The 22,929-nt window shown below is 42.2% G+C and overlaps 1 protein-coding gene across 2 annotated transcripts in view; it reads right to left on the reverse strand.

Annotated features, from left to right (window-relative positions):
• LOC139277584 (myosin regulatory light polypeptide 9) overlaps positions 1-22,929 on the reverse strand; it is a 49,282-nt gene extending 26,353 nt beyond the window's left edge. Inside the window, exon 1 of one of the 2 annotated variants that reach the window (XM_070896256.1) lies at positions 22,906-22,929. The gene's annotated coding sequence lies outside the window, so the exon portion shown is untranslated. Of the gene's footprint in view, positions 1-18,253; positions 18,360-22,905 lie in introns of those variants that run through there. The other variant, XM_070896255.1, reaches the window with a different exon arrangement.

Raw genomic sequence — 22,929 nt, forward strand, 5'->3', positions numbered from 1 at the left:
CGGGATGGCTGGACTGACACATGAGGAGAAACTGGATCAACTGGGCCTTTATACACTGGAGTTTCGAAGGATGAGAGGGGATCTCATAGAAACTTACAAGATTCTGACGGGACTGGACAGGTTAGATGCAGGAAGAATGTTCCCGATGATGGGAAAGTCCAGAACCAGGGGACATAGTCTAAGGATAAGGGGTAAGCCATTTAGGACTGAGATGAGGAGAAACTTCTTCACTCGAGAGAGTTGTTAACCTGTGGAATTCTCTACCGCAGAGAGTTGTTGATGCCAGTTCATTGGATATATTCAAGAGGGAGTTAGATGTGGCCCATACGGCTAAAGGGATCAAGGGATATGGAGAGAAAGCAGGAAAGGGGTACTGAGGGAATGATCAGCCATGATCTTATTGAATGGTGGTGCAGGCTTGAAGGGCCGAATGGCCTACTCCTGCACCTATTTTCTATGTTTCTATGTTTACAACTGGTGTTATTTTTAATCTCGAGACAAGCTTCCGATCACATATCCATGCCATCATAAAGACCATCTATTTCCACCTCAGTAACATCGCCCGATTCCGTGCTTGTCTCAGCTCATCTGCTGCTGAAATCCTTATCCATGCCTTTGTTACCTCTAGACTTGACTATTCCATGCTCTCATGGTTGGCCTCCCACATTCTACCTCCATAAACTTGAAGTCATCCAAAACTCTGCTACCCGTGTCCTCACCCATCAGCTGTGAGGTCCCCGTGAGCTTGCTGACCTACTTTGACTCCTGGTTAAGCAACTCTTTGATTTTAAAATTCTCACCCTTGTTTTTTTAAATTGCTCCATAGCCTCACCCCTCCCTAGCTCTGTAATCTCCTCCAGCCCTACAACTCTCCAAGATATCTGCGCTCTCCAAATTCTGGCCACTTGAGCATCCCTGATTTCAATCTCTTCACCGCCGTGCCTTCAGCTGTCAAAGCCCTAAGCTCTGGAATTCCCTCCCTAAACCTCTCTGCCTCTCTACCTCTCTTTCCTCCTTTAAGACGCTCCTTAAAACCTACCTCTTTCATCTGCCCTAATATCTCCTTATGTAGCTCGGTGTCAAATTTTGTTTTATAATGTTTTATAATAGTGAAGTGCGTTGGGACGTATGTTAAAGATGATATATAAATACAAATTGTTGTGTTTGTTGTTGTTGAGGGAATAACATAAACACTTGAAGAAAAAATGTGAAAAGGTCCAAGGAAAGAGCAGAGAAATGGAAAGAGAATAGCTAGTTCTATTTGTAGCGGAGCTAAAACTAGCACATTCATTATGGGCCAGATTGTCTCCTTCCCTGATTCTTAATAGCATATATCAACCATACTTACCTGCTTATTTTTGTTTCGAAAATGTATAAGCAAAACCCATTTATTTGCATGAAATATTCCATCATTCCTCATTTGAATATTTCTATTGCATTGTCTGTACCTTAAACCAAAATCAATCTAAAACCTAAGAGAATGGAAAGCAAAATATAAATGCATTCTCTTAACAAATAATCTTCACAATACAGATATTAGTCCCTCAGATTGCAGATATTTAATGGACTCCCTAGCTTACAACAGTGACTACACGCCAAAAGTACTTCATTGGTTGAGACGTCCAATGGTCGTGAAAGGCACGATGGTAATTTTTTTTTTCCCCTGTTAATTTTTGAATAAACGTCTTCAGTTCTGATCATTTGTACTGAAATAGGAAGTGCTGCATTTTGGAATTCCCATTCCGTTATGCCTAATCTACAGTTAAGTGCAAATACAGCTCAGAATCCACCTTTATGATGAGCATTGCTGAATGACAATGAACATCTCCAACAGAAGGAAGTAGCAGGAATTCAGTGGGTATTAAAAACAATAAAACCTTTCTGTGGTCATTTTAGCTGCTTGATTTATTTTCTAAATTCCCCAAGAGTTTGACCCTTACCAGACCTATGCCCAGATATAATCAATCTGTACATATAATTATTACACTGTGGGTAAGAGTTAATTAATGAAGCCCCAGAAAGCATTCCTAAAACAGTTTCTCCAATTGTAGCTTAGTTTTTAAGCTCTGGGACTGTCTGCCTGAGAAACTGCAACTGTGGCCCTTTCCAATTAAGACTGTTGTTCTAGTTAATAGAGTACAGTACTTCCATTAATATATCTAAATCTTCAAATCTAGAAAAGCAGCTCACACTAAATAAACCACAGTTTCCTATCATAAGCCGTTTCTGTTGCCCATGCCCAAGCTCGCACCAATTCCCGCTCACCCATCACCCCTGTGCTCGCTGACCTACATTGACTCCCTGTTAAGCAGCGACTCGATTTAAAAATGATCATCCTTGTTTTCAAATCCCTCTATGGCCTCGCTGTAATCTCCTCCAGCCCCAAAACCGTCCGAGACATCTAGGCTCGTCTAAATCTGGTCTCTTGAGCAATCCTGATTTTAATCGTTCCACCATTGGTGGCCGTGCCTTCTGTTGTCTAGACCCTAAACTCTGGAATTCCCTCCCTAAACCTCTCCGCCTCTCTTTCCTCCTTGAGGATGCTCCTTAAAACCTACCTCTTTGACCAACATTTTGGTCATCTGCCCTAATATCTCCTTACGTGGCTCGGTGTCAAATTCTGTTTTATAACGCTATTGGGATGTTTTATTACATTAAAGGCACTATATAAATACAAGTTGTTGTTTCCTCATATCAAATCCAGCCTCCAAGGTGCAACACAATTGGATGCAAATACCCATGTGTCATTACAATCCCCCTGTGAATTCATATTCATCTCATAAATACCTACATTACCTCCATAAACATCAACTATATTGTTAAAGATTTATTTTTACATTCAATGGGCTGGATTTTCGGATTTTGGGGTGAAAACGCAAGCGATAAGTGAAAATTAACATTTTCGTTGCGCTAACGATTTATGGCCTAACTTTAGGCCTTTGGGTCTGCTCACAAAGGGAGGCGTTGCACAAGTGTTCTCAATGTAAAAACACGATCCCCATCACCTTTAGTGCGGGGCCAGGAGCGCTGCGAGAGGGGCCTTGGGAGGGGGAAAATAAAATTCCCCAAAACATTCCAAAAGCATTTGCAAGACCATTTAACTAATCGCTGCAAAAAAATTAAAACATTAAAACTTTAACTTACCTTTTTTGCAGGTTTTCTGACTTACCGCTGCAGCAGGGCTGCACCGACAGATCAAACCTGTCGGGGTTCGGGTGCGGCCCATGGGTCGGGAGAGTGTCGAGACTCGATCGTAGACGCAGTTGGAATCATTCCACGTTGGTGCACCTCTCCCCGGCGATATTTGGAAGCGCCGCCACAAACAGGCACCCGTGGATCCCGCCCAGGCTTTGCAACCGGGTTTTCACCGCGGAGGGTCACATTGCGGCAAAAACCCGGTCGCAAACCTCTCTCAAATCCAGCCCAATCACGATGATAGCTGGTGTTTTTAGGCTGCAACAACAACTTGTATTTATATAGCGCCTCTAACATAGTAAAACATCCCAAGGTGCTTCACAGGAGTATTATAAGATTTTAAAAAAAATATTGACACCGAGCCAGATAAGAAGAAATTACAGCAGATGAAAGGCGTAAGTTTTAAGGAGCATCTTGAAGGAGGAAAGAGAGGTAGCGAGGCGGAGAGGTTTATGGAGGGAGTTCCAGAGCTTAGGGCTTAAGCAGCTGAAGGCATGGCCACCAATGGTTGAGCAGTTATAATCAGGGATTCTCAAGTCTCTGCTACCCAAATCTTTTATCACTGAAATGGGATTGCATTGTATAAATCATAGTCTTTCTCACTTATATCAAGATAATGCTGTATTAAATATCAGAAGATACACAATTTCATTAAGTTTTACCAGTATCAGCTTTAACTGTGCATGAACCTTAAAGCACTGCACGATGATCTCACCAATACAAAAGTTCAGACCTCACTGAAATCCTCGGGTTATTCAAACCAAGGGATTAATCATTTTTATCCCACACCAATTTTTTCTCCCCTGACTAACTCTTATAAGGGCATTTTCTACACAGATGTACCTCACCCAAATAGCCATTCTTCATCTGTGAACATGGACAGTGTCAGCAACCTATTTGACCACTGAAGGCATCATTGCCAAAGCTGATTCTGTCCTCACTTGATCTGTGCCCGCTTCCAGCATTTGTCAGTGGATAATGATCAGGAATGGGAATGCTAGACATTGTTCCCCTCCATAATTCAATAGCAGCACCCTTCCCGCCATCCAGGCTGAGCTGAACTAACTTGGGACTTTCATGGTCTGTATAGCTGAGTTGCTCAGTAGATAAACTAAATATGCAGACAAATTATGGAAATGAGTAAAATGAGTAAAAAACATAGAATAATAATCCTGAGGTATATCAACTACCCCGATATTAATTGGTCAGAAGAGGTAGGTAAAAGGGTTAAGGAGTTCCTACAATATGTACAAGACTCCTTTCTAATCCAATATGTAAAAAGCCTCAAAAGGGAGGATTCGCTATTGGATCTAGTAATGGGGAATGAACTAGAGCAGATAAGAAAGTAAAAGTAGGGGAACATCGAGGCAATATTGACCATAATGTAATGGCCCTGAAATTCCGATGTCCTGGGTCCGTACGAAGTTTCTACGGACCCGGGAAGGCATCGGAAAAGCTGGGTTTCAGCGCGCAATGCGCATGCGCTGAAAACCAGCATTTCCGGTCTGTCAAGTTTCTGGCTTGACAGATCTTCTGCAGATTGGGAGCGAGGACACTTGCAGGGCAAGATTTCCGTTATTTACGAATACCTTGCCCTGCAAATGTTCTTTAAAATCTTGTGCCTGAAAAGGCAGGCGTATAGCCTACTTTTACAGGTGCAAGTGTTTAAAAATACACAGAAACATTTTAAAATAAACTTATAAAAACACATTTTATTTTTAAAAACCCTCCCCACTACGGTAAGGTTATTTTAAGGCATAATTAAAAAACCTTTTTAAAAAGTCGGGAAAATATTTTTTTTTATAAGAACTTTAATTTAAATGAATGTTAAATATGTAGTTTATTTTCTATTTTTTATTGTGTTTTGGGTGTTTGGGGGGGGGGGGGGGTTCTCATTCATAGTAATAGGAGTTCCGGACTCCTATTACTATGAATGAGAATCTATACTTCACCTGATTGGCTGCTCTCTCCAGCTCCCAGCCTGCACACGTCCCCACGTGCACGCGCTGCGACACGCAGTCATGAGAGGCCTCAGGTTCGGAAGTTCCAACGGGCACAGCAGCAACAGGTAAGTGCGCATCATTTTGCTCTTTTTTTGTCATTTGCCCGCGGAAAGAGCTTGAACAGAATTTCAGGGCCAATACGTTTAAGATGATAATTGAGAAGGACATAAGTATGATGAGAACCAGGGTAATAGATTGGAGAAAATGTGATTTTGAGGGGCTGAGAATAGAACTTGGGAGAATAAAATGGGTGACCATATTGGCAAAAAACGATGTAGAACAGCAATGGTGTTCAACAGAGTGCAGGAACAATATATTCTGCTAAAAGGAAAGAACAAACTAAACACTAATGAGATTCCATGGATGAATAATGCCATAAGGGAACCATTGAGGGTAAGGAAAAAGGCATACGTTAAGTACATGGACAGCAGAGGAGTATATGATAAGGAACAATATGAAAAGATTAGGAGAGAAGTACCCCATAATAGACCGATGAACAAGATCAGAGAATGCAGAGTCAGGGGACAAGTAGCAGAATGGGTAGCCAGCTGGCTTCAATACAGAAAGCAGAGAGTAGGAGTAAAAGGTAGCTATTCAATGGCAGAAGGTGGGTAGTGGTGTTCCACAAGGATTAGTGCTGGGACCACTGTTGTTCACAATTTATATTAACGGTTCAGAATTTGGAATCAAAAACACAAGTTCTAAATCTGCGGATGACACCAAATTGGGGGTGACAGTCAATACATTTTGGTAGGAAGATTAAGGAGGTCACTTATTACTTGGAGGATGCGAGTCTAGGTGGGGAAGAGGAACAACGGGATCTCGGAGTACCAATATGCAAATCACTAAAAGTTGCGACGCAGGTTAGCAAGGCCATAAAAAAGCAAACCATGCACTAGGGTTTATTTCTAGAGATAAAGAATTGAAAAGTAGGGAAGTTATGCTAAACCTAAGTCGAACCTTAGTTAAACCAAAAGGATATAGAGCCACTGGAGAGTGTGTAGAGAAGATTGACAAGGATGATACCAGAAATGCGAGGGTATACTTATCAGGAAAGAATGAACAGAGCATCTTAATGGAGGAAGTAGAGGTAGCGGAACAGAGATGTTTAGGGAGGGAATTCCAGAGCCTAAGACCTTAGCAGCTGAAGGCACGGCCACCAATGGTGGAGCGATTAAAATCATGGATGCTCAAGAGGCCAGAATTAGAGGAACGCAGATATCGTGGGGGATGTAGGGCTAAAGGAGATTACAAAGATAGGGAGGGCTGAGGCCATTGAGCGATCAGAACTTTTTAATCCGTGTGTTTAAAGGAACACTTACACCATTATGTACTAGAAATGATTTAAAGCAACTTCATAATCAACAGCCCCCCATTTTTGTTTACATTCTGCTGCTATGAGAATAAACCTCAATTATTTTTTCACCACAGCTTCCTACCATTCTAGCTGTGTAGTTTATTAAATGAATCCATTCATACACCACAGACCATTCATACTGTATTCATCCAGATGGCTGAGTCGTTAATAAAGAAGGTAAAACCCTGCAGTCCTAAAGCTTAGAATAACGGTATCTTACCATAGATGAGTTTGTAATAGCCGTTATAACTGCCACAGATATGATGAAAGTGGTTTATTTACTATTTATTGTAAATGTTCTAATGTGTATTGTCTCTGAAGCAATCAGCTCCATCTCACGCTTTAATTAACTGTTTGTACCCAGTTCTGACATACTTCCGATTACAACATTCAACCATAGCAAGAAACATCAAGTGCCAAATGGATAATTATGGGATATGTATTATAGAGCCAATTAAAAACAATAATAAATACTTATCTTACTGATTTTAATTTTGTGTCATCACAAAATGTGGTAAATTTGAACTGATACATGAACAACAACAATAATTTGCATTTATATAATTGTGCAACCACCAATGGTGAGACAAAAGAGAGGGAGATGCATAAGAGTCCTGAGTCGGAGGAACACAGAGTTCTCAAGGGGTTATAGTGCTGGAGGAGGTTACAGAGATAGGGATAGGTGGGGCTATGAAGGGATTTGAACATATCAGAATATTAAATTGGAGGCTTTGGGAGACCAGGAGCCAATGTAGGTCAGTGAGCACTGGGTTAGGAGTTTTGTGTGAGCTGAAGTGTATAGAGGGTGGAGAATGGGAGGCCAGCAAAGAGAGCATAGAATTAGTCGGGTCTGTAGGTGACAAAGTCATGGATGAAGGTTTCAGCTGCAGACGGGCTGAGGGTGATGTTATGGAAGTGGAAGTTGGTGCTTTTTGATATAGAGAGGATATCAGGTCAGAACCTTAGCATAGGGTCAAATAGGACACCAAAGTTGCAAACAATCAGCTAAAATCTGAGACAGTGGCCTGGGAGGGGAATGGAATCATTGTCAAGGATACGAAGTTTGTAGCAGGGGCCAAATATTCAAAAAATATTTATCCAAGGGAGATTCAAGCTTAGGACAGTGGTGCTTAGAAACAGAAGTTTGAAAATTTGAATCTGTAGAATGTGTATATATAATTCATATGGATAGAGGCAATGATCACAATGAGATTCTCCAAACCAAGTCATTGTATCCTATTGTTTTTTAAATATTCTTGACTTTTAGATTTTCTTATGCCATGCACCAGTTCCTTACCATGGATTCAGACAGCACTCTTCCTCATGATTATCATGGAACTGTCTGAGGCTGAACCAGACTGTTTGCAACCTTGTATTTACCCTCAAAATGAGCTTCTGACCACATATCCACGCCATCACTAAGGCCACCTATTTCCTCCTCCGTAACATCGCCCATCTCCGCCCCTGCCTCAGTTCACCTGCTGCCGAAACCCTGATCTATGCCTTTGTTATCTCTAGACTTGATTATTCCAACGCATTGCTGGCCGACCTTCCATCTTGAACCCTCCTCAAACTTAAGGTTATCCAAAACTCTGCTGTCCGTATCCTAACTCGCACCAGGTCCCACTCACCCATCACCAATGTTCCCGTTAAGCCACGCAGTGGTCTGGAGGCCCTGCGCAGGCTGCTTGTCAACTTTTAAATGGAAAAAAAACGTGCCTGCGCAATAATTTCAATGGGTCGCGCAGACTGTTAAAGGGGCCGCTCACCCCCCAAAAATTAGCGGGAACATTGCTCATTACTCCTATGCTCGCTGTTGAACAACACCTCAATTTTAAAATTCTCCTCTTTGTTTTCAAATTCCTCCATGGCTTTGCCCCTCCCTATCTCTGTAATGTTTTCCAGCCCTACCACTCCCCGAGTTATCTGCTCTCCTCCAATTCTGGCCTCTTGTGCACCCCTGGTTTTAAATGCTCCATTATTGGTGGCCGTGCCTTCAGTTGCCTAGGCCCTAAGCTCTGGAATTCCCTCCCTAAACCTCTCCACCGCTCTTTCCTCCTTTCGGACACTCCTTAAAACTCTTTGACCAAGCCTGTCTTAATATCTCCTTATGTGGTTCGGTGTCATATTTTGTTTGACAACATTCCTGAGAAGCGCTTTGGAATGTTACTACGTTAAAGGCACTATATAAATACAAATTGTTGTTGAATACTCTATCGACTACAAGGACATACAGAGTATTCGATGGTCATTCAATGTAGAATCTACCTCCACTGGGAACAGCCTGACAATGGAGGCCTACCCAAGATAGTTCAACAGATTGTAATTTACCATGCAGGGAATTCTAAGCATGAAGCTATGTTTTACCATTCCAATGTATAGTGCACTATGCTACCAGCAGTCCTATTGAGCCATTAAATCAAAACTAAGAACTTATGGATTATTAAACCTAAACTGTGAAACTACACAAGCATGTCCACATTGGTTGGATTTAAAAGAACGTACATTTAGGTTAATTACAAAAAGAGTAACCACATCTAATTGGTTTTAAGATCTGAATGTCAGCCCAAACTAACCTCTATATCACACACACACACACACACACACATATATATATACAACCATTCCATCTATTATTTAATATACAAAATTCACCTACTTACCTTCTAACCTTCTAACCAATTAGATTAATACTTTATCATGTAAATTAGTACCTGCTTATGGCAAAATCTAATCTAATTTCAGCTGCTTTTATATTGTTTCTGTGCTGTCGGCTGCCAACATACAGGTGAACAGCTGGCAGATAAACACTCCAGATTTTTTACTGGGTCTACCTGATTGCTTGCTGCCAGTCTTCCTGGGGCCCGTGAATGCACTGTTCTGACAGCAGCTGAACAAGTCGGGTAGTAATGTCATCACATTTCTGGACTGGCTGGTTCTTTATAGTCACGTCACATAATGTCAAGATGCCATTACTTCATTCATTTGGAAGTGCCCCAACTGTTACAGCCTGTCTGTGCAAGCACAAAATACCATTGCAGCTAGTTTACAGGAAAACAAGTTGCACTATTTGGGCGTATATGTGGATGAAGAATGCACCTGTAGCCTGCAATATAAAAATAACTATAATCTGCCAAAGTACAGCTTTGATCAATGGAAATCAGTGTCTCAAAGTATTTAAATCTCTGTCTACACTCTGCATCTCTTAATTGAACTTCTTTGAACACACCAAAATCCTTTATTTTTTCTCTCCAGCTCCTCCCTCCCCCATCTCCTCAGGCCACATATCAAATTTAGCAAAGAAAACAAGCAACCAATCTCATTCCATATAGTCTGGGAAGTGAGCAAGGATAAATCGTGCATGCCTCTCCTTTTGATTCACCACCTTCCCTGTCAAGAGTCTTAAGGGCTCATTGAGATGGAGAGTGACATAGTTAATTCAGAGACTAGGGTCCTGAACTTAAGGAAAGGTAACTTCGATGGTATGAGACGTGAATTGGCTAGGATAGACTGGCAAATGATACTTAAAGGGTTGACGGTGGATAGGCAATGGCAGACATTTAAAGATCACATGGATGAACTTCAACAATTGTACATCCCTGTCTGGAGTAAAAATAAAACGGGGAAGGCAAGGTGGCTCAACCGTGGCTAACAAGGGAAATTAGGGATAGTGTTAAATCCAAGGAAGAGGCATATAAATTGGCCAGAAAAAGCAACAAACCTGAGGACTGGGAGAAATTTAGAATTCAGCAGAGGAGGACAAAGGGTTTAATTAGGAGGGGGAAAATAGAGTATGAGAGGAAGCTTGCAGGGAACATAAAAACTGACTGCAAAAGCTTCTATAGATATGTGAAGAGGGGAACAAAGAAATGGCAGACCAATTGAACAAATACTTTGGTTCTGTCTTCACTAAGGAAGACATAAGTAACCTTCTGGAAATACTAGGGGTTCGAGGGTCTAGCGAGAAGGAGGAACTGAAGGGAATCCTTATTAGTCAGGAATTGTGTTAGGGAAATTGATGGGATTGAAGGCCAATAAATCCCCAGGGTCTGATAGGCTGCATCCTAGAGTACTTAAGGAAGTTGCCCTAGAAATAGTGGATGCATTGGTGATCATTTTCCAACATTCTATTGACTCTGGATCAGTTCCTATGGACTGGAGGGTAGCTAATGTAACACCACTTTTTAAAAAAGGAGGGAGAGAGAAAACAGGGAATTATCGACCAGTTAGCCTGACATCGGTGGTGGGGAAAATGTTGGAATCAATTATTAAAGATGAAATAGCAAAGCATTTGGAAAGCAGTGACAGGATCAGTCCAAGTCAGCATGGATCTATGAAAGGGAAATCATGCTTGACAAATCTTCGAGAATTTTTTGAGGATGTAACTAGTAGAGTGGACAAGGGAGAACCGGTGGATGTGGTGTATTTGGACTTTCAAAAGACCATTGACAAGGTCCCACACAAGAGATTCGTGTGCAAAATTAAAGCACATGGTATTGGGGGTAATGTATTGACATGGATAGAGAACTGGTTGGCAGACAGGAAGCAGAGAGTCGGAATAAATGGGCCCTTTTCAGAATGGCAGACAGTGATTAGTGAGGTGCCTCAGGGCTCAGTGCTGGGACCCCAGCTATTTACAATATACATTAATGAAGGAATTGAACGTAATATCTCCACGTTTGCAGATGACACTAAGCTGGGTGGCGGTGTGAGCTGTGAAGAGGATGCTAAAAGGCTGCAGGGTGAATTGGACAGGTTAAGTGAGTGGGCAAATGCAGTATAATGTGGATAAATGTGAGGTTATCCACTTTGGTGGCAAAAACAGGAAGGCAGAATATTATCTGAATGGTGACAGATTAGGAAAAGGGGAGGTGCAACAAGACCTGGGTGTCATGGTACATCAGTCATTGAAAGTTGGCAAGCAGGTACAGCAGGCGGTGAAGAAGGCAAATGGCATGTTGGCCTTCATAGCTAGAGGATTTGAGTATAGGAGCAGGGAGGTCTTACTGCAATTGTACAGGGCCTTGGTGAGGCCACACCTGGAATATTGTGTTCAGTTTTTGTCATGTATCTCACATTACTGTATATAACTCTATCTTACCATGCTATACATGACTGTAACTGGATATGACCTGTAACAATAAGCATACCTTACCACCAGGGGTGCACTTGCAGGAGACACTCCATACCTGTCCCACTGAGGTATATAAAGAGAGGTCTCAGGCAAGTGCAGCACTGGAGAGCTGGAATTAAAGGTGTAGGTCCTGAGTGACCTTGACTTCAGCATGTGTCTCGTGTAAGTCAGTACATTAGAGTCAGGACTTAACAGTTTTGATCTCCTAATCTGAGGAAGGAGGTTCTTGCTATTGAGGGAGTGCAGCGAAGGTTGACCAGACTGATTCCCGAGATGGCAGGACTGACATATGAGGAGAGACTGGATCGACTGGACTTGTACTCACTAGAGCTTAGAAGAATGAAAGGGGATCTCATAGAAACATATAAAATTCTGATGGGATTGGACAGGTTAGAAGCAGGAAGAATGTTTCTGATGCTGGGGAAGTCCAGAACCAGGGATCACAGTCGAAGGATAAGGGGTAAGCCATTTAGGACCGAGATGAGGAGAAACCTCTTCACTTAGAGAGTTGTTGAGTGAAACAGCTTCACTCAGAACCTGTGGAATTTTCGACCGCAGAGAGTTGTTGAGGCCAGCTCGTTAGATATATTCAAAAGGGAGTTAGATATGGCCCTTACGCCTAAAGGGATCAAGGGGTATGGAGAGAAAGCAGGAAAGGGTTACCAAGATTGAATGATCAGCCGTGATCTTATTGAATGGTGGTGCAGGCTCGAAGGGCCGAATGGCCGACTCCTGCACCTAATTTCTTTGTTTCTATGTTTCTATTGGTGGCTTCCCACAGCAGCGCAGCTGAAATCTGGAACACAGTGGAATGGGGAAAAAATCAAACCTGTGCCTTTCATACCATTGCATTGCACTTTGGTTCTTGAATGCATTATGTCACCCTAAAAGCATTTTGTCCAATTCATCTTGAAGAAATAGATTTCAGCCTTTTATGGAAAAGTATGTATTTACTTGTATTGTAGGCTTAATCAGAAAATACAGCAAATGAATATAGCGCCTGGAGACGTTTCACTATGTTAAAGGCGCTATATAAATACAAGTTATTGTTATTGATGTGTTTAGTACCTGTACTAAATTTCAGGACAGTGACTTGCTGGTTTTTGCAATTCATAAATGATCATGACGCTCAATTAGCTGATTTCTTTTATAGGAAAACTGTCATAGCAAATACAGTTCCATCATCAGAGAGGATGCACTGAGTGTACAGATCTGCCCAGTATTTATTTTACAAGTAAATTCCTTCACTTTCTGGTGATTAGGTTGGAGTAATATTTAAGATTGCATAAAATGTGGTACAACAATAACTTGCATTCATATAGCCCCTTGAACATTGTAAAAAGTCACAAGGCATTTCACAGAGCGTTATCAAACAACATTTGACACTGAGCCACATAAGGAGGTATTAGAACAAATGACCAAAAAACTTGGTCAAAGAGGTAGGGTTTGAGGAGCGTCTTCAAGGAGGAGAGAGTGGCAGAGAGGCGGTGAGATTTAAGGAGGGAATTCTAGCGCTTAGGCAGCTGACGACACGGCCGGCAATGGTGGCGCGATGAAAAACGGGGATACACAAAAGGCCAGATTTGAAGGAGTGCAGAGATCTCAAATGGTTGTAGGGATGGAGGAGATTACAGAAATAGGGAGGGGCAAGACCATGGAAAGATTTGAAAACAAGGATGAGAATTTTAAATTTGAGCCGTTGCCGGACTGGGAGCCAATGTAGGTCAGCGAGCACAGGAGTGATGGGGGAATGCGACTTGGCGCGAATTAGGATAGGGGTAGCAGAGTTATGGATGTGCTCAAATTTATAGAGGGTGAAATGTGGGAGGCTGGCCAGGAGTGCATTGGAATAATCAAGTCTAGAGGTAACAAAGGCATGGATGAAGGTTTAAGCAGTAGATGAGCTGAGGCAGGGTCGGAGACAGGTGACATTACAGAGGTGGAAGTAGGCAGTCTTGGTGATAGAAAGGATACGGGTTCGTACATGTAAGGTTTTAAATCTGATTTTCCCAAAAATAAGTATCAGTGGTACAAATACAAAAAGCATCCAACACTGAAATTGATTTGAAAGCAAAAGGTTCTGACAGTTCCCCAATGGCTCAGTTGGGAAATACACCATCCAGTTTGAAACTGAACTCATACAGATCAGGTTTAAGGTTTGACCTGCGATCTATGCTGGTCAATTTTGACAGAAATTGAGGAAAGGACAAGGGAAATGAAGCCATCAGATCCAATTAAAATAAAGTGCCCTATGCTGAGAATGCACGGACATCAGGGTTGGGCTGGGCTAGGCTAAAGTGCCTCTTTTGATCAGATATCCTGCTGACACTCACTGTCTAGTCTCACAGATTGAGAACTGTTGAGTGGGTAAAGTGCTTGAATGTGGCAGGCATCTGTGAAATTGCACCTCAGCAGAAGTGAGCGCCTTCAAAGAGAAAAAGATTTGGGAGTTGGGGTGAAAAAAAAGTGTGGCACAACATCTTTTGACTTTCTATTTATATATGGAATCTTTTAAATTGCAGAACATTGCAGCTTTAATTGCGATAAGACAGTATCATATCTATACAAGTGAAGAGCAAACTCGTATGGATTATATGAACCCTGACCACTTTTGTTTATACTTAATATAAAGTTAGTATTTCCTTTTATGGCATCTTCCCTTCCTGGGCCCCATACATGCTAGCATTGTAAATGGTTCCCTCTTCTCAGGCACTTCCTTTTCAAAACCTCTGTCATCGCCCCTCTCCTCAAAAACCCCACTTTGGACTCTTGTCCTTTCTAACTACTGTCCCTTTTCTCTCCAAAGTCCTTGACTATGTTGTTTCCTCCCAGCATTTTGCCCATGTATCCTGGAATTCCTTGTTTGAATCCCTAGGCAATCTTTAGCTGACTGCTTCTTCTTCTTCTTCTTCTTAGGCAGACCCTCGGAGTCGAGGATGACTTGCTTCCTCGCTAATATGAGCTCTCAGGTGACTGATGAGTCCAATGCGAGACCTACATTCTCTGTCACAGGTGGGGGCAGACGGTGGTTGGAGGGACGGGTGGATGGGGTGTTTAGGTTGTCGTGCGCTCCTTCCGCTGTTGGCGCTTGGCTTCCGTGTGCTCCCGGCAAAGAGACTCGAGGTGTTTGGTGCCTTCCCAGCTGCTTCTCCTCCATTTTGAGCGGTCTTGGGCCAGGGATTCCCAGGCGCCGGTGGGGATGTTGCACTTTTTCAAGGAGGCTTTGAGGGTGTACTTGAAGTGTTTCTTCTGCCCAACTGGTGCTCGCTTGCCGTATCGGAGCTCTGAGTAGAGCGCTTGTTTTTGGAGTGTAGTATCAGGCATGTGGACGATGTGGCCCGTCCATCAGAGCTGATTGAGTGTGGTCAAAGCTTCGATGCTGGGGATGTTAGCCTGAGCGAGAACACTTAAGTTGGTGCACCTATCCTGCCAATAGATTTGCAGGATCTTGTGGAGGCAGTGTTAGTAGCTGAATGCTAACAATATTTAATCAAAAGTCTTATTCTGTAGAAAGCCTGCTAAAGTGTTTTTCTTATACCCTCTATGCCGATTTCCAATCCTTTCACAGCACCAAAACAGCCCCAAGCGAAGTCACAAACATTCTCTGTGACTGTGACCATCGACCTCTATGCAGCCTTCAACACAGTGGATCACACCATCCTCCTCCAACACATCCCTTCCAATGTCCATCTTGCTGGAATCCCTGCTGGTTCCACTCTTACCTATCTGATGGTAGCCAGCACATCTCTAGGAATGGCTACTGTTCCCACCTGGCATGGATACCTCAGGAGTCCCCAACAATCCATCCTCAGCCTCCTTTGTCTCAAGTACATGCAACCCTCAGACACGTGGGACAGCTTTCGCCTGTTTACCTTTGATCACCAGCTCCACCTCTCCACCACTGTTCTTGACCTACCATTTCCATTGTATTATCAATAACAAAACAATTTGTACTTATATAGCGCCTTTAACATAGTAAAACGTCCAAAGCGTTTCACAGGAGTATTATAAGACAAAAAATTTGATACCGAGCCACAGAAGGAGAAATGAAGGCAGGTCAAAGATTGGTCAAAGAGGTAGTGTTTAAGGGGCGTGTTGAAGGAGAAGAAAGAGGTGGAGAGATGGACATGTTTAGGCAGGGAGTTCCAGAGCTTGGGGCCTAGGCAACAGAAGGTACGGCCACCAATGGTTGATCGATTATAATCAGGAATGCTCAAGAGGGCAGAATTAGACGAGCACAGACATCTTGGGGGGGGGGGTTGTGGGGATGGAGGAGATTACAGAGATAGGGAGGGGCGAGGCCATGGAGGGATTTGAAAATAAGGATGAGAATTTTGAAATCGAGGCGTTGCTTAACCGGGAGCCAATGTAGGTCAGCGGGCACAGGGGTGATGGGTGAGGGGGACTTGGTGTGAGTTAGGACACGGGCAGTCGAGTTTTGGATCACCTCACGTTTACGTAGGGTAGAATGTGGGAAGCCAGCCAGGCATGCATTGAAATAGTCAAGTCTAGAGGTAACAAAGGCATGGATGAGGGTTTCAGCAGCGGATGAATTGAGGCAAGGGTGGAAACGGATGATGTTACGGAGGAGAAATAGGCAGTCTTAGTTATGCTTGTCCAACAGCCTGTTTTGATGAGCCACAATTTACTCCAGCTATTGTCTTCGGTCCATCACCACCCCGCTCCCCCAACATAATCAGCATATCCTCATCACCAACCTATCCATTCCCAGTCACTGTTTCAGGCTGAGCTCGACCGTCCGTAACCTTGGTGTCCTGTTCAACCCTGAGATGAGTTTCCAATCTTATATACTCTCCATCACCCACTTCTATCTCCTTAATATCGTCCACCTCCACCTCAGCTGATCCACTGCCAAACCCACATTCATACATTTGTCACCTCCAGACTTACTTTCATGCTCATTTGGCTGGCTTTTCATCCTCCACCTTCTGTAAACAGCACTTAATTCAAAAGCTCTGCTGCCTGCACCCTACGTCACACCATATTCAACTTTCCCTTCACTTTGTTTCCTTTCTGTTTGGACCTCAACACGTCAAAGTTTAAATCCCACCAAGGTCTTGCCCCTGTAAGCTTCTCTAGCCCTACAATCCCTCTCCAAACTCACGGTTTCTGTAACTCTAACCTCTGGTGCAACCACCTCCTCTTGCCCCGGCATTACCAGTTGTGCTTTCAGCGTGCAATTCCGTCACTAAAGCCATCTTCCTTTCCAACTCCCTCTACTCCTTTAAGACACTCCTTAAAATCCACCTCTTTGACCATGCTTTTGGTCGCCCCCTCGTAATCGATCTTTTTACTTAGTGTCCGCTTTTCCTCACACGTCTGTGAAGCACTTTGGGACTGCTTCTCTCTTAGAAGCACTATACAAATGCAAGTTGTTGTTATTATTTTGACAGGCATTTGAAACCAAATCCCTACTCCATTTTGTTGAGCTACTAGCCTCCTCTGAACCTTTGCTGAGATCACCATGTAGGAATAAAATACAATATTTTTTTATCAGATCCAGGAAAGTTTTTACATTTTTTAGCCACTTTAAAATCTAGTTTAGCCAGTTTGCAAATTGTTCCAAGACAAATTTACCCAAAAGTTCACAGATCATTTAACAAGCTAACCACTCTTTGCAATGAAGTCTTTATGCTACTCGGAAGCTCAGGAATGCAAGCAACAGTCTCTGGCTTTAAACTGAATACCAGACCAGTGCCTCAAGATAACACTACTGTAATCATTGTCAAATGTGCTGATTTCCCCCCCAAAAGAATGCAGTGATTACTCAGCACACAGAGCAGGCTCATGGAATCACACACCAAGGTTTTCCAATATTTAAACAGTAGAGGTTGACAACACGTTAAAAGCAATTAATACCCATTAGATTTTGTTTCATTATTTTAAAAAATACTTCTGCAGCCTTCAACGGGGGAAAAAAACCAATAAGCATTTTCTAAACAAAGCGTTTCCTCTGGTAATCATTTCTAGCATGATCAGAAATGGACCTCGTAAAACGCGTAAACAATTTTGCTCTTAAGGAGACCTTCCTGCTGTGCTTATGTTGTCAACATATGGAGCAGAGGAAATCTTAGCAGCTTACACAGTGAAAAGTGGATGATAACAATCAGAAGCTTTGATCTGAATGAATGTACAGTTTACATCAACTAACAATGAAATCTGGAAAGATCCTAAAACTCCTCAGTCATTTGTGTGTTTATACTTTGGGAAAACTGTTTACTGCTTTAGCCCATGCATCTGTAAAGTTTGAATCAACGATCTAACATTGTAGAAAAAGCATTTTGTATGACTAATCCCATTTTATTTCTTTATCTATATATATATATCCTTGCTGCTGTGTGCTTTCATAAGGCTGAGTTGTTCTGTCAAGTTAACTTTGGTATTGCTTCATCTAAAGAAGCATTTTTGTTAAACTGACACAAGAAAACTTTGCAGCTTCTAAAGTTAAACATTACCCCCCATTTACTATAACGACAAGAACATTCTAAGTGTTGATAATTTACAACTATATGAGTAGACACTATGTATTTAAATACTTCTTACCTGTATTCAAAAAAGATGAGAAATATAGAATTTTCTTCAAGTCTAGAGCTATGCCAGTAAGTATTTGCTCTCCCAAAGCTGATGTACAAGTCATGTGTTCACACCATCCAATGTCTAGTGACAGCTGTTTTAAGTTCCCTCCCCTCCCATTCCAGGCATTTGTCCATACAAGGCAATAAAATGCAGACTGGATTGCTGCCAAATAGCTTGTTGTACAATGGATTTTGGCATATTAGCACAAGAAAATCCACACAAACAGATAAGATGCCTTATATAGTTGAAACTATCCAGTGAAGCCAAACCAGCACTTGTAATGCAGAAATGTACCACAGAGACAGTTATGTTTCACAGACTAATATAACCAAAACACCTTGTTTGCTTTAAAAGGGTATGGTATGATTGTGTTAGTTTTATTCATTCTTGCTTGTATTTTTTTAGTAAAGCTGTGGATTGGTATGTTCTAACAAAATTATCAAAGTCATTATTTCTACCTTAATGGTTATTTAACAGTCATTTCATTTTATTAGCAAGTCACAGTTGAGTCCAGGACTCTTTTTTTTCAATTATACATTGCATTTGAGGCAAGCAATTTGTTTAAAATGACAAACAAGTGTTGAATTATTGTCAGGTTTGATGTCGCTATAATTCCAATATAAGTAGGATGACCAAGTGAAACTAAGTTATGCTGGATGATGGACATTTGTGTACCGATTCTCACATCTACTTTGAACTGAGTTGAGACTTCCCATGCTCGGTTCATTTAGAACTCTGAGGTCTATTGGAGAGAGAAAGTTTCCAGCATACCAGCTTGGGCAGAATTCAAACATTGGTCCCAACAGTGAGGGTCCAGCTCCCCTTCGCCATGATTCCACACATGTACCCAATACCTTGTTAAAAATATGAGTGGCAAAAAACATTTGTTTTTCCATTTAAAAAAAAAACCCGAAGTGAATTCAAAATATGAGATGGATTATTAGACCATCATCAGAGGCAGTCCCTCGACATCGAGGAAGACTTGCTTCCACTCTAAAAGTCAGTTCTCAGGTGACTGAACAGTCCAATACGGGAATTACAGTCTCTGTCACAGATGGGACAGACAGTGGTTGAGGGAAAGGGTGGGTGGGGAGTCTGGTTTGCCGCACGCTCCTTCCGCTGCCTGCGCTTGGTTTCTGCATGCTCTCAACGATGAGACTTGAGGTGCTCAGCGCCCTCCCGGATGCTCTTCCTCCACTTGGGGCGGTCTTTGGCCAGGGACTCCCAGGTGTCGGTGGGGATGTTGCACTTTATCAAGGAGGCTTTGAGGGAGTCCTTGAAACATTTCCTCTGCCCACCTGGGGCTCGTTTGCTGTGTAGGAGTTCCGAGTAGAGCGTTTGCTTTGGGAGTCTAGTGTCGGGCATACAAACAATGTGGCCTGCCCAACGGAGCTGATCGAGTGTGGTCAGTGCTTCGAGGCTGGGGATGTTGGCCTGATCGGGAACACTGATGTTGGTGCATCTGTCCTTCCAGAGGATTTGCAGGATCTTGCAGAGACATCGCTGATGGTATTTCTCCAGCGATTTGAGGTGTCGAAAGTATATGGTCCACGTCTCTGAGCCATACAGGAAGGCGGATGTCACTACAGCCTTATAGACAAGCTTGGTGCCAGATTTGAGGGCCTAATCTTCGAACACTCTCTTCCTCAGGTGGCTGAAGGCAGCGCTGGCACACTGGAGGCGGTGTTGAATCTTGTCGTCGATGTCTGCCCTTGCTGATAATAGGCTCCCGAGGTATGAGAAGTGGTCCACGTTGTCCAGGGCCCGCTGTGGATCTTGATGACTGGGGGGCAGTGCTGTGTGGCGGGGTCAGATTGGTGGAGGACCTTTGTCTTATGGATGTTTAGTGTAAGGCCCGTGCTTTTGTACGCCTCAGTGAAGATGTTGCTGATGACTTGGAGTTCAGCCTCTGAATGTGCGCAGACGCAAGCATCGTCCGCGTACAGTAGTTTGACGACAGAGGATGGGATGGTCTTTGGATTATTAGACACTGAACCTCTGACTGCTGGAATGTTGGACTGCGAATTTCTGGCTGAATGCTGAAAAGCCAAACTTACTTCCCTTCACCTGAAAAAAATGGAAATCTAAAACATGGCGGTGTACTTGTGAATATATTTACAATTGAAATGTCGGTCAAAACATTTAAAAAAGTTATTTGTTCTGTGTGTGAGAGATAAGTGAATTTGTTGGTGCAATGCATTAATACACTGCCCTCTCACCTCTGGACCTGTTGTGGAATTCCATCGAGAGTGAGGGATGGAAATATCCCCTCCAAGATGATGTGTGGGTGCTAAGTAAAACAAAACTGCGAGCAGCTTCAAGTAGCCATGCATCTGTTCTCCAGTTGTCACATTGTCAGTTTGCCTGTCTGCACAGTCGTTTTCTCGACATGCCTGCTTTCTTATTGGTGAGGAAATTTATAATTAAAATAAAGCAAGAAAAAGCAAGAAAAAAATGAAATTCGTAAACTCTGTAGGTCTGCTGTGTACATGGTCAAATGCAGCCAGGCAAATATGTTTTTGTCTCCCTACTTATTCATTTCTATGTTTCTATGTTTCTATGGGACTACCCTGCAATATGAATATGGCAGTTTCAGAAGTAAGACGCAGCACATTTGGATTTGAATTCATGGTATGAGAGAGGTCAATGTATGGTTGATGATAGAGATGGGAATGCAGGGTGGATTCCTCTGAGCTTGGGGTTAAGCACTGCGTTGATGCAGAATACAAGGAGTTTCTCTTTCTATGTGAATCATGTTGAATTTGACCAGTGTCAGCTTAATGGTAATATTGGGTCCAAAAAATGGGAACATGTTTAACTTCCCACCATTGACATCTATCAACTCTTAATTGTGGACATTCAGAATAATCATAGCTCACCTAAAAACTGCATGCTGTTTATATTCACTAATGGGAACACAGTCACCGGATATTTCATGGCATTTTGCCTCTCCCATTTCCCTTACAAACAGGATGAGTCCACAGATGAAAGCAAATTAAATAACCCCCAATTCAGGCAACTGAGAGTGTGTGATATTCAAAGCTTTTGTAACTTTTTTTACTTGAGATTCAAAAATGTTGGCAGTACTTGTATTGTAATTCTTAATCTTTGGACTGAAAATGAGAAGTTATGTCCAGAATTATGTCTTCAGCGTATGTTCTGATTGCGAGGGCCATCAATAAGATAATTCATTCAGCAGTGACGCTTCCATTTCTTGGTGTCAAAGCTGATCGGGTTATATATGTGCCCATATCAATCTTGACTCTTTCAGATTTAGATTGGCAGAAGAAAAAGTTTTGCAGCCAGTTTTTAACTAATCAAGAAACTTCTTTGCCCAGAGAGTGGTGAGAATGTGGAACTCACTGCCACGGGGAGTGGTTGAAGTGAATCATATTGATGCATTTAAGGAGAATCTAGGTAAGCATACATGGGAGAAGGAACAGACTCTAAGTTGATAGAGTTAGTGGAGGAACGATGGGAGGAAGCTTGAGTGGGCATGGACTGGTTGGGCTGAGTGGCCTGTTTCTGTGCTGTATATCCTATGTATATAATCAAAGGTCAATTTTGATTATGCGGATTCCATCTTGGTAGGTGTCTTTATATTTGTGTCAGTGGGCTGCTTGCGCCACTGGTTTCCAAGTTCCAGATTGAGTTGGCCATTTAGGACTGAGATGAGGAGAAACTTCCACAGAGGATGGTGAATCTTTTGGAATTCTCTACCCCAGAGGGCTGTGAATGCTCAGTCTTTGAGTATATAGACAGAGATCAATAGATTTTTGAATATTAAGGGAATCAAGGGATATGGGGATAGTGCAGGAAGGTGGAGTTGAGCTAGAAGATCAGCCATGATCTTATTGAATGGCGGAGCAGGCTCGAGGGGCCGAATGGCCTACTTCTGCTCCAAATTCTTAAGTTCTTAAGTTGACACTTGGCCGGTGTAAACTTTCTGAATTTGCTATGGCCGGCATCCAAATAGAGAAAATAATTGGGAGAGGAATGAAATAAAAATGAAATTGTGTTTACTTTTATTGTATAGGGTTAATAATACAATAGTAAAGCTAATAACTGAGGAGTTTGATTTATTATAATATATTAATTTGTTTCAAATTCACTCTTGTGAACTGAAAAGTTAAAAAAAATGCCAGTTCAGGGAACATGAATTTCCCTGAAGCTATCTTAAGTCAATGGTTTAAATTGAAAAAGTATATATAAATAAAGTGACACTGTTGGAATATGATTCCATTTAAGGTCTGGAAATAATCTGAAAAACATGACAGCAAAGTATTGGTATCAGTTTAAGTGCACCTTGAGATTTGGCCCTTTCTTGATATCAAATGATTACACATTCAAGCCTCCCTTCACTGAATAAACTGAGGTTTATATTAAAATCATCCAATTCCTCTCTCAATCTCATTACCTTGTGAAAGTCAGGCAAGGTGTTAAGAAACTGAAATATGTGCCCCTTAATATGACATTCCCAAAAGCCAGTGTAACGTTGTCTGATCTGGTTCAAGTTCGTAAGTTCATAAATGAACAGGTTCCCGGAGCCTAGAAACAGATCTGTACACACACACACACACAGTGGTAAAGTACACCTTACCGAACTGAGACCGACTTACTGAATGGATCAATTCAGGATACAC

The sequence above is a fragment of the Pristiophorus japonicus genome, chromosome 12, assembly GCF_044704955.1.
Source record: "Pristiophorus japonicus isolate sPriJap1 chromosome 12, sPriJap1.hap1, whole genome shotgun sequence".
NCBI lineage: Eukaryota > Metazoa > Chordata > Chondrichthyes > Pristiophoridae > Pristiophorus > Pristiophorus japonicus.